The sequence below is a fragment of the Ammospiza caudacuta genome, chromosome 5 (assembly GCF_027887145.1).
Source record: "Ammospiza caudacuta isolate bAmmCau1 chromosome 5, bAmmCau1.pri, whole genome shotgun sequence".
Lineage (NCBI taxonomy): Eukaryota > Metazoa > Chordata > Aves > Passeriformes > Passerellidae > Ammospiza > Ammospiza caudacuta.
This window is the reverse complement of record NC_080597.1, coordinates 38,264,389-38,277,333: the sequence shown is the minus strand read 5'-3', so window position 1 is coordinate 38,277,333 and position 12,945 is coordinate 38,264,389. Positions and strand designations below refer to the sequence as shown.

General features: G+C 38.2%; 1 protein-coding gene across 1 annotated transcript in view; it reads left to right on the top strand.

Moving 5' to 3' along the window:
* TMTC2 (transmembrane O-mannosyltransferase targeting cadherins 2) overlaps positions 1-12,945 on the top strand; it is a 235,249-nt gene that overhangs the window by 30,483 nt on the left and 191,821 nt on the right. The window lies entirely within an intron of this gene.

Here is a 12,945-nt window from a genome sequence, read left to right as displayed (position 1 = left end):
TGAGAGAGGCTGGTTTTAAATATTCTATGAAATTTTGTTTAATATTTGATAGTGAAAGAATTTTTTTAGAGCGTGTAATTGAGTTGGATTCATGGATAAACAAGTTAAAAGTGATTTCCATCTGTGTTTCTTGTTCTACATAAATCCCCAATTTTCTATGCTCTCTTGGGTTCTCTTAGCACTTTAGCAGTAAAACCTTTATTTTACCTGACATTAGAACCGATTTCTCAGTGAAAGCAATTTCTACTATTAAAGCATCATTCATTTGTCAGTAAGAATATTCCTTAATTGAATATCCTGTCTGTAAATACTAATTTGTGCTTCCAGGTCACTTCCAGGTATGCTTTTAATCTCGTATGGAAGAGTGCTTAAAAGGCCAAACACAGAGGGAACATTTTTGGAGGGACTATGTTCCCAGCTTAGTTACCTGAAGATAATTTCTTCTGTATCACTTAGGACTTGGTGTCCTTCATACATGATAGCAGCATTTTCTTCCAGTTTTGTTTTGCAAGATTGTTAACTGATGTATTCGTGATTTGTGAAATAGGCATATATCTGTTGCATATTATGTTTTTATAGAGGTCTGTTATTTTGACAGTGTTGTCACCACCAGTAATGTAAGATTGATTTGAAATTTAATCTCCACTATACCAGTAAGTAGTGCATCCAATTTACACATGAACTAATCCATTTGTGTTCTGAACTCAGGGAAAATATAACCTTTTCCAAAAGAAGGCCTGATATCCAGCATGTTAATTATCTTTAAAATTTCTTTCAGAGCTGTATGAACACCACTTAATAATTATGAGATTTATTTAGAAACAAATGTGTTAACCTCCTGGATACTGGAAGCCTTGCATAGTTCTTGAGCAGAGATTTATATCACAGTCTTCATCAAGCTAGGCTTCCGTGGATTGTTCTGAGCTGCAAGCACAAGAATCAGCTCTGTAAATGGACAGTTTCACATTTGCTTCAAAGGTAGCTTGTAAATGAAATGGTAAGTTTTAGTTAAGGAAGGTACATCAAAGATTTATGTGCTTAATCTTGACATTGCTGAATTCTGATGTTTGGGGATAAGTCCTTGCAGCATTTTGCTTTGATAGCCAAGTCAAATCCTTGGCGGTGTATCACATTGCCGTTGTTCAGTGTGGAAGGACTGGAAACTGCTTTGCTAGGAATTGTTTGGTATGGTATTAGTGTCTCTGCCCTCCGCTGGAGATTATGCTTGCTAAGTACTATAATGTTCTTGGTAAGGAGAAATAACATGCTGTCAGGAAAAAACTAAAGAAAACTGTATAGCATACCATACACTAATTGTAGGGGGAAGCAAATTCTTGGCAAGAAATTTGGGAATGTTTCCATTTAAGACTGTAAAGGTCTGAATATTTATTTTTCTTTTCTTCCAAGAAGGAAGAGAAACACTGGCTTTTCAGAAATTGTTAGATGTTTTGTCCAATTTTGTAAAGTAATGATGCTATTGACTCTCAACTGGTGAATGTAAGCTCTCACCTCTCATGGATATGGTACTTAAGATACTGTGTACTCTACGTGTTAGTCATAGTTAGAAGTTCCTATCAAGGAAGCCAGCAAATGAGGAGATAAGGCTGTATTTAAAATGTACAAAAACAATTGTAGACTCATTTATCTGACTGCTCTGGTACGCACTGCATTAAAGTACATAATGAATAGCTACATCATGGTTCATGTAGGGTTTAACATTCTTAGGTTAGGCTTTTATCAGAGGCATTAAAAGAATGAATCTCTGTCGTATGTATAAATCATATGGATAAGCAGAATGTAAAGCAGAAGTGAAATATGCTGCACTCCTTGGTGGCTAATCTGCAAAGGATAACAGCATACTTCCCCTGTGTGGTTATATAGCTACCCCTTTGGTTTGCATATGTCCCATCATGAATCTGCAAACTTCAAATCATATTGGTTTATTTATAACATCTTATTTTTGTCTGAGTTTGAAGTTACTATATGAGAATAATGGAATAATGTAAAGTTTTCTCTGTTAAGGATGAGTGCATAAAAGTAATTAGGAAGAATGTAGTACAGTACTGTGTCTTTTGTTTTCTGTTCTCTGCTCTCCACCCTTTTAAAATTTTTTTTTCCTTCTGATTTCGTACTGGATAAGTAAGGATCTTACCAACTTGTTTGGTGTATACTTGAAACAAAGGAAGCTTCTCTGGTAGAGTTTGGGAATAAAAGAAAGCATATTATCAGTATTGATGGATGGTTACCTGGTTTTCCATGACACACTGAGAACAGTGAAAAGAAGTAGCTATGTTAAGTTATGTATTTTCATCTCCTTTGCTTCACACTAGGGAGATACCACCTTGAGTTTTGACTGGTGGCCTTTCACCTGAACATAATGTTTTGGTCATGAAGTTTAATCGAGATCTAGATCTTGGCCTTGATTTCTGTGTTGTTGCACTACTGTTCTAAATCACTCCTTAAATTTCTTGAAAGAATGAAGTTGCTGCAAGAAGAGAGTGTGCTATTTGTTAATGATATTCCTCGCTGTTGCTAGGTGGCCTCTACCAGTGTGTATGAGTGCAGAAATATAGCTTGTACTTGTCTGCAAAGTCTGCAAGAGATTCTCCAAATAGGCTCTCAGAAGCAGGTATCTTCTGCTGCCTGTTACATTGAATGTAACAGGAATTGAATGTAATAGGTAGCAGTCTTCAGGAAAGGCACCAAAATTCAGGCTGCTTGGGAGGGGACTGGGCTGTTGGTTCTGTGGTTTCCTTCACTTTGGAATTAGTTTCTTTTTACCTCTGACTGGTGTGAAAAAGTCCAAGCTAGGATTAGCTCTAAAGTGGGCTCTGAAGTCATTCTGTTTTTCCAGACTTTAGGAAGAGAAGGTTATGTTGACTTTACTCTCCTTAAACTCTGTTCTCATCCATAGTCAGTGTGTTCTCTGGGTTTCTGGCAAGGAGCACACCTTATGGAAGAGAATTTATTTAGCTGGTAACCTTTTCAGGAAACCCTGAAAAGGAGAGCTTTTGGCTATGTATAAATATAAATCCCTGTACATTATGCTACCTGGGGTAATGTCTGAAAATTACTAGGGGGGCAAAGTTTTTCTACTGACTGAATCTGGTTTTGATGATAATAGAAGGAGAATTACATTGAAGCAGAAATAATGTAGACCTTTAAACCTTCAATTGATATTAAAAATTAATCAAAAGTAGTGGTATTCTTTGTGTCCTTTTCTTCTGCCTCAGATTTTAAGATCTAAGCATTAGAGGCTGTGGGTTGTATAAAGACACAACTGTTGGCTTTTGTACCTTCATTTCATTCTGTTTCAGTGAAACAAACAAAATGAGAACTGATCCAATCGTAATACTCCCTCTGAACTATTGCAAACTTAGTTGAGAGACATCTCTGACTGTGCTGATATTTTGGTAATATGGAGGTGCTTACAATCTGATTAACATTTGCTGCATTTTTCTTCTCTCCTACTGGGAATAAAAGTCTGGGGCTAATAAAATGTTTTCTGACCTGGAATAGGAGAGTATAATATTTTATTTCTTCATAAACATATGAGTGCTGACATTTGCTGATTTTGTTTGAGAGGTATAGTAAACAATACAACTTGTGAGAAAATATGCATACTAAATTTTACTCATCTCCTCTCTTTTTTTTTTTTTTCATGAGAATGTCTTACTCCATGAAGGAGTAAGTTAAAACTAGCTATATATGTAGCTACCATGTAGCTAATAAAATAAAATGCTTGGTTTGGTTTAAAGAGCTTTCTATTCAAAATTTATACTTAAAACATTGAATTAAAAATAGGATAATTGTTTTTTTTTTTTTTTTGTGTATACATCTGGAAATTCTACTTTGCATCTTCTTAGCACAGTAAATAAAGAAGGAACTAGAGCATACCTGAGTAAAAGTTTGGTAAAAATGTGTCTAAAAAATTTATAAAGACTTTATCTTTTCCCCCTTTTATGATTTCCCAAATACTTTTTAATTCAGTGGTGCTTTCAGTTTTTTTTGAGCTAAGTGATTTCCTTTGAAGCTAGCAATGATAAAGGTCTGCCTACAACCATGGTTGAATTAGGAAGTGCTGAGAGTCAGGAGACTAGAGAGGAGAAATGCACAGCTGAAAGCATTTGAATTAGTAGATTTTTAGCTTTTCATAACAATGAAACAAAAAAAAAAAGTCATGACATGTTCTTCCTTGCTGGTTATGCAGCTCAGATTCCTTAACAGCAAAGGTTATCCTAGTGTAGCCAAGGTCTGCTCCTAAAGAAGCAGCTTTCTCAGCTGCAGGTGGGGATGGATGGATCAAGGCACAGAGGGAGATATAGATGCAACTCAAGGTAGGAAGATGTTTGCCAGTTACTCTGTTATCCCTCCCCTCCCTGGTATCTGTCTCTTTGAAGTGCTGGCTCCAGATTTTGTCCAGAGTCCCATTTGGCTTCCATTCAAATCTGATCAAAAAAAGATGAGGGAGACATTTACATCTTGGCTATACCAGACATTCTCTTATGGGTATTTGTTTTTGGTGGCTGGCACACCCTATTCAGGAAACTGTCTTTGAAATGCTATTTGCACTCAGCACGTGACATCTTTAGTACAGTATAACCCGAGACTTCTCTAGCAGCCCTCAAACTTCTTCAGGGAAGGTGGGAGCAAATTCCATGTCTTGAGAACCAAGAGGTCCTTCCCAGCCCTAAAGAAGGGATTAGTGTCATAGTCACTGTTTAAAACCAACACAATGAATAGCTAGCACAGCCTTATGACAGTCCTAGAAGAGAGAGGTTGGTGATCACTGAAAGGTGAGCCTGGTTTTGTTCTGATATGTAAGAGATGGCAGCTTGTGGCCAGCTCTGGTGATGTTGACTTTCTGTGGGTTAAGGAAGACAGAATGAGAAGAGCTCTGGGAGAGGAGCCCTTTATTCCCGGAGTTGTCTGCCATTTAAGGTTATGGAGAGCACATCTACACTGGAGATGACAGCTGAGCAGGAACTGTGACTTGTTGTTATATTGTTTTTATAGCTGGAGGAGGAAGAGAGGAGGGATGCTTGTTAGAGGTGCTTTCCTCTTAGGGAGGATGTTTTTCCTGTTTGAACCTGTGACTACAGCAGGAAGGAAATAAAGGCCATAGAAGATGAGACATGTTTCCCCAGTAGAAATTGCTAATACGCAACTGTCAGCTGGCCAGTCTCCTAAAATGCAGTGCTTCCACCCTAATGGCTCCTTGTTCCCAGTGATCAGTAGCTGGGCTGTCAGCTTCTGTTTTAAGTCATTGTAACTATCTCTGTTCCTCCTTCTGGGGTCGGTGCAAGATGCAGACATGGCAGTGTCCTGTGGTATTTATTTGAACAGTTGGGTTTTTGACAAGGGAAGGCAAGGTTTACTGAGAAGTTCAGAGGGATTATGTGAAATGTCATCTGCAGCCTGTGCCTGGAAGGTGGAGGGAGGGATTATAGGATTTGCTGTGGGTGATGTGAACCTGCACATCTGCCTGGTTTTGCTATGGTGAAGATCAAAGGCTATTTCTGTATACATTTTGGGGGCTTTGAAGTGGTGGCCTTGCTTGAGTAAGTAAGCATTGCCCATGTAAACATTATGAAGATCATTCATGTGACACAGGACTACATAAATGAAATATACATTTTTTTCCGTGATCACATTGTGGCTGGTCTACTGGTGCTCTACTCATCTAGAAGCCTTTGGTATTGGCCTGGCAGCCTATTCGGCTAAGAAAAACCAACCTTTCCCTGCTTTTTCATGATGTCACACAGTTCACCATTTTCAGCTTGCTATTGTAACAACAACAACAACAAAAAGGTTAATTCATGTACTTAATAATGTGTCTTTGAAAGCAAGTTTCTGAGCATTTTTGGTCAACATTTATGGCTCTGAACTTCTAATGTGATGTTTATTAGAAAATATTTTAATAGTCCTCCAGTTGTTCATTGCAGACATGTTTGGTTTGTTCTTTTTGAGGGCAGCTTTTAGCAGATGAGTGTTTTTTGAAAATCATCGCCCTATTTTGTGACTGAAATTACTTCATGTCCACCTTTCTGCTGTGTGTGAAATCAATGGTGCTGAGATGGAAGCCACTCTCTGGAAATGTACTATTTCTTGTAAAGTCCTCTGAAGTGATAAAGTGGTCTTAAACATTTGGTTGGGGTTGTTTTCCTCATCAGTATAGGAAGTAGAAGCAGCATTCTTTTTTTTTTTTTTTTCTTCAGCGTTCACAGTAGAGTATCAAAGAATTTGATGTATGCTTAAAAGCAAACATGCAGAAGAACAAAAAATATGAAACAAGGCTTTGATGTTTTTTTTTTTTCCCCTGGACTCTAATACTAACAGGCAGAAATAGGGCTCTGAGCATTATCTTGGGGGGCTTTACACCTGATAGGAAACCAGAGTGCGTTTTGGAGGACAGAATGACTTTGTTGTCTTTGGAATGGTTACTAAGCCGGGTAACAGCATGACTGTTTACAGGGAATAATGCCTCCAGGCTTTAGGCAAAGGAGTGTGAAGGATGTGAGAATAACTGGCCCTGGGAGACACCAGAGAAAGCTGGAGCCTGTCGGATAGGCTTCAGCATCCCCAGGCATCTGATCCACTGTGAAATTGAGCAAAAATAATCGTACTTTGTAACTCAGGTAGCAAGAATTTAGGATCCAGTGCTGCTGCTTATTTCTTTCCTGAAGTGGCCTGTTGACATTTATGTTGTTTCCTTTGTGTGCAGATGTGACTCTCTGGGTCTGTGGGAAAGTCTGGTAGTAAGATATGTATGTATGCTGTTCATTGTGTCTTTGGCTCTGACACCTTGCATGTTTCTTATTTAACCCTTCGAACTTTTGAAATGGAATTTTTTTATTGTGACTCATTTTCAGAAGTCGAGCTGTATGATTGCATTAGCCTTATTAATGTTTGTTGTAATGTGCCATGATTTTAGTAATGGGATTTGCAGCTCTGGAAAGATTTTAGTCCTGCAGTACTACTTGGAAATAAAAGTGCTGAAAATGGTTAGCAAAATTATTTATATGCTCAGTAAGCATCAGGCTGGAGTCAAGATTGCTATTCTGTTACTGAGCATCCTGCTTCTCCCAGTCTGCCCTTCCAGCTCTCTTCCCACCTTTTTATCTCTCCTCAGACTGCATGCTTAGTATGTTTGGACAATAGGTCCAAAAGGAAAGAGTCTGTTCCCTGCTGACCCCTGGAAAGCCTTCGAAGCTGGAAGTTACAATATTTTGCTGAAAAGTAAGAGATCATATTTCGAGGTTAAAAAAAAAAAAAAGGGAGGGGGCAGAGTTTGAGTCTGGCTAGGATCTGGGAAGAGAGTGCTGGTAGCTGTGCAGTGCAGTGTCCTTCCTCATGTTCTCAGCATCCTTATGCCTCTCATCTCTCTAATCTGTTAAAATCACTTATGCTAGGCAGCCACTGGAAGGAGGCTGATTCTCTGAAAGGAGTACTTCTTGCATGAACCAGAGGAGTGAGACACAGTATTTTATTTAGCCCCCAATTAACATTTATTAAAAGTGAGGAGGAATAGTTTATACTGACCTAGGGGAAATAACCTATTCTTAATTTTCAGTATGGTTCTGTGGTGAAGTTGATGTATGATAGGGCCTCTGTCTCATCCTTGAGCTCTTTTGAAGTCCCTTGCACAGAATGAAAAGAGGAAACAGCTTAGGTAAATATTTTGTAATAAAATTACTAACAAAGACCTCTTACTGAGAAAATGTTCGTGTCCGTTTAGGGTGTGCCTGAGGTGATTCCACTACCACCCTGTTTTTAGTATTATCTTGTGTGTTTGCCTGTGTGGGGTCTCCTGTTTCTTCTGTGCTAGCTCTCAATAAGTGATGTCTCATTGGTTTATGTATGCAGGGAATCATGCATAGGTAACACAATAGCTCCAGTAGGCATGACACTTTAGGTACATTGTTACAGACAGGTGACACTTATATGAGAATAATATCAATAATTAAAGTCTTTCTTGAAACACTGATTTGAAATTGGTTTGAACCCACACTCAATTAAGTCAACTGTGCTGAGAAAGAATGTTTAGTTACATGACTTTGAAGTAGCAGCTATACACACACTCTACAAAAGTATCTATGCTATTATTTCCTTAAAAGTAAACCGAAAATCTCCTCCTAACCTACATAGAGAGTAAGAGGCAGATGCTTCTGTAGCAGTGCAAGGCAAATAAAGGAGAGTATAAGGCTGGTTATGCTTTCACCATGCCGCATGAAAAAGAGTGTGGGAGTGGCCGCAAATTTGTATTTTTGAGATGGAAAAAGTCACCTTTCTGCATTTGAGTGTGTAGGGATGCTGAGTACATTTAAACAATGGGTTGCTAGTTAGTGATAGAGGGTCTGATTGTGACCTTGAGCTCTACTGGTGTGTTTTGAGGTGTGGCAGGGTTGAATTAGCACTTTTGTTAGTGAGGGAAACTTCTGGCTCAGTATTTGCTTTTTAATGCCAAAATCTAGCCCACAGGGGGAAAAACTTCTGTTCTCTAAATTGCCAGATGCTATTTTCTGGAAGAAGGTAATATACAGATGAAAGACAGTTGTTCTTGGAGTATCTGCTGTGAAAGGTTGTATGTCAAAAAAATGTTATGTATGCCTAGTGTAAAAAAGAAAAAAAAAAAAAAAAGAAGAGGCCAGTATGCTGTTACCTGAATGCTCTGCTAGAAAATATCAAACTGAAGCACTGTCAGAGCCCAAAAGGACTTTGAGTAAAATCATTAAAAAAATATATTTTCACATAAATTCACAATGTAAGGCACCAAAGAAATGTTACGACATCCTGTGCTCTCAATTATACTAGATTCTTTTATCTTTCAATCATTTATTCCTTTTGTAAAAGTGTTGAATTACTGGATAAAAATGTAGTCTAGGGCTATACAACACTTCTGCTCAAGTGCTTTGTTATTTTTTCAGTATTTGTTTTTAATGAAGACCTGCAGTCTGTGCATCTGTGGCTCCTAGACAGCTGAAGACAGATACATTTGCTTCCGTGCCTAATGCATAATTTCTGCAGTTGCGATCATTCCCATTCACTTCACTTTTTGTCTTTCTTTGTATAGTGTGAGAAAGAGGTGAGTTGGTTTCTTGAACATTTGTCTGTTAAAATCTATAGTCTCTGGGTTTTGCACAAGTTCTGCATCTTCACTAAAGAACATTGGAGTTTGGAGGAGGTGTCTTAAAAGAGCTTGAAGTGAGTCTAAGAGGTGAGTTGTTCTTATAAGAGCTCTTCCTGCCATTCTCTCATCCAGAGGAAGGTGAAATTTTGGTCTAGAGAAAAGGACCATCTTGTGCCATCAGAAAAGTTGAAAAAAAGACAAACTGTCTTTCCTCCACTTCTCTTGAAGTGCTCCTCAGTGTTCACTTCATCAGCTTTCTGAGGGGAGAGGGAGCAGGGGAATCAGACTGCCTAGTAAGTACAGCAAGTTTCTATTTAGTTGACATTTGAGTTGCTGCATCTGTAGCACAAGTAAATAACAATAATAAATGAAGTCAAACAATGCAATCAGAGGGCAAAATTTTACAGTCTGACTCTCTACAGGAGAATTAGTACATCAGATATCAAACCAGTCACACACATCATCAGGTTATTAAAAGGCCTGATATTTGCGGTTTGTTTATGGCCAAAACATAAATCCATAAAATCTGTTTTCCATAGAAAAGTGTAAGGCTGTAAAAGCAACCCTTCTACGTAATGTATGTAATGTTGTTGCTTCTGCATATTTTGATTTTTTAAATTTATTTTTAGTTCATACTGTTTTGAGATTTGTGATGATGCACAAGGCCATAATCCTATTGAATCCTGAAAAGGAAAAACATAGTATTTTATTCACTTACTACTTTTTTTTTTTTCTGTTAACGTACAGCAGTAGAGTGGGAAGCTTAGTGGCCAATATCAGTGCTCCTCTGAGGGCTGCTACCAGGTGGGCTCTAGCAAGTCACTTACATGATTGTCCTGCATGGGCCCTTGTCAGCTTTTGCTGCGGGAGGCAGAGCAGTGACTGTGTGATGGGGGCATCCTCTCCCACCCTGGACACTCTGGGAAGCTTCAGGATGTGCCCTGGCTGGGGCAGGGCATGTGGGTGAGGCTGGTCAGGAGACCTCTGGTCAGCATCCTCACTGGGGTGGTTCTTGGGAATAAGAGGAGAGTTTGAGGATCTAGAAAAGTGGATATACACCAACTATTGGAGCAAATCAAAGCCTTGTGTTATCAGCTGAACCATTTGCTATCTTATTTTCTCTTTCTTTTTTTTTTTAAACTGTTTTTTAAGATCAGTATGCCTTTCTTTAAAAAATAAAGAGAATCTCTTAGTGATGAGATCCAGCATTGCTGTATAAGTGGGCACTGCAGCACCCTCACTGCGCTGAGGGGCTTTTTGCTTGTTTTTTTGAGTAAACTACATTTCTCTGGTTGCTGACTAGCTTTCACTTTTAATTGTACATGGATAAAGGCACGTCAAAAACTGGAATACAAAAGAAAACTTAGGAAGGGAAAAGCTAAAGAACTACTGTTGAAAACATGATGTGTATGAAATAGTGAGGCTCCTGTAATGTTTTACAGTATAATAAAATGTGTAAAGGTTTTTATTACAATGTAGGTTTTTAGTGCTTTCCAGTGCAGGTTGTCAAAGATGCTCAGCTGATATTCCCTCTCATCTCTCTAGTCTGAAACAAGTTAAAATCACTTACAATATTAGGTGAGAATCAGAATATCTGTTTTAGCAGGGCTTTCAGCCAGAAGCAGCCTCTGAGCAGAATCAGTGCTTGATACTTCATGTTTCATGAAAAAAATATTGAATGAGAGAATACAGATATTTCAAAACGTGGAAATAGCATTTATGAATGTCATATAGTCCAACATCTTATCCTCCCAAATGTCCAAAATCATTTACATCTAAGGGATACAAATGTTGTTTTTGTACAGTGAACAGAACCAAAAAATGGCTAGAAACATTTGTTTCAGAAAGACATCGTAAATCCTTTTTGTCTGATTTACTGAATAAATTTTGCTGCAGCAGAACACTTCAATATTGCAAAGCTAATATTCTAAGCATTATGAGCAAAATCTAACTTCTAGTGTGAATAATCATGTTTGTTGTGATGTGTTGAGATTCCAGAAAATCCCTGATGCAGTGCACTGTCTCTATGAAATCCCAAGTTAGTCCAGTGGTACGTACACATGATTTCCACATAAGTAAACTGACTGCTTTATTATCTTGCCAGATTGTTGTGTTCTGTAAAGCTGGCAGAATTGCTATCTGACACCTGCTAAAAAGCATTCTTAAAGGATTTTTCCAGTTCTCCTTTTTATCTTATTTTTTCCTGGGCTGGTACCATAATTGATGATTTTAGGTCCTTGTTGATGGTGATAAATTTGTAATTTTCATATTGAATCCCATTATCCTAAGCTCAACCATTTGCAAAACACTTCTCTGCAACACCTAAGTACTAGTCTTGTGATCTCATGCAATACTATCCTGTTTCATTTAATTTCATCAGGATTGATTTTTGAGTAAGCAGATGGCTTAGTCTTCTCCAAGAGTCTATAAGGAAATGCCTTGCCATAAATACTTTGTGTTTCATGATATTTAAGTTAGCTGTGATTTAAGGGTTTGTAAGAGTGTATTCAGCTTTTTTTGTGCAGTTCATCAGTAGGGTTTCATTGCTGATCCTTGGACTCATAAATGGAGACCACAATTCTGTTGCCAGATGCCTTTCAGAGCAAAGCCTGTTTGGCCGCCAGGACGCTGGTTCCGTGCGTGCCGTTGCTTAGGCTGCTCAGGCAGGCTCTTCCAAAGCTTAATCCTCTGTCTGTTTGCAGGATCTGCATGTATCTAGTGCAGCTAATAGGAACTGAAGAAAAATAGCACAAAAAAGACATTCTCTTTTGTTTTTCCTACACAATAGATAAATCCAAATAGAATGATTCTAACATGCTATTTTAATTGTCCAAATAATTCTCTTTTATGAAAATCAAGAAATATTAAGTTTAAAGAGTATCTAATTCTTTTTGACCTCTAACTATCATGACATAATAGATAGCTATGTATATAATTATTTAGTATGAAAATTAGCTTTTTATTACTTATTTTTTCCCCAGTGTATATGTTCAGTGTTAATTTTTCTTTCATTATAAAACACTTTGAATTACATTTTTTTCCTAGGGTATTTTTTTTAAGCTTTTATCAGGCTACTTTAAATATTGTTGCAATATTTTGGATATTATTGTGTTGCATTCTTGAGACAGTTAAGGCCAACCAGGTAGTGTTCCGTATGAAGAAAAGTGCAGCCAGAAGGTAAAGGTAAACAGTGGCTCTCCTTTAGCCAGTGCCTGGGAGCTTGCATCTAAGGAATTGCATCCAGTATGGGGCTTCCCAGTGCAAGAGAAAAGTTTATGAAGAAGAGCAAGTCGAACAGAGGAATGTTGAGGTGGTTTGGGGGTCAAGGTGTAAGTGTAGGAGGGGAGGCTGAGGAAATTGGATTGGCTCAAGTTGAAGATGAGAGGACTAAGGGGGATCTGACTGCTGACTTCAGCTCTCTAAAGGAGAGCATTTAGAGGAGATAAATATAGGACACATTTAGTGGAAATGGCAGACAGCAGTCATGTGTTGTTGAAGGAAAACTCTGATTAGTTAAAAGGCAAATAAGTGTCCACAGTGTATGTAGCTAAGCACTGGAAGAGGTGTCTCAGGTTCCTTTGCTCTTGGAGCCCTTAAGCAGCCGAGACTGATCAAGGTAATGGCAAACTGATCAAACTGATCTTTGCAACCTGAGCAAAATGATCTTTCTCCAAATCAGCCCTGTCTGGTGCGATAGCTTCGACAAGATGGCCTCCAAAGGTCTCTCCCAACCTAGAGTATATGCTGATTCAGTGAATATTCCCATGAATGGTGGGTTCTTTTTAAGTTCTTGTTGCCTTATATACACTGAATAA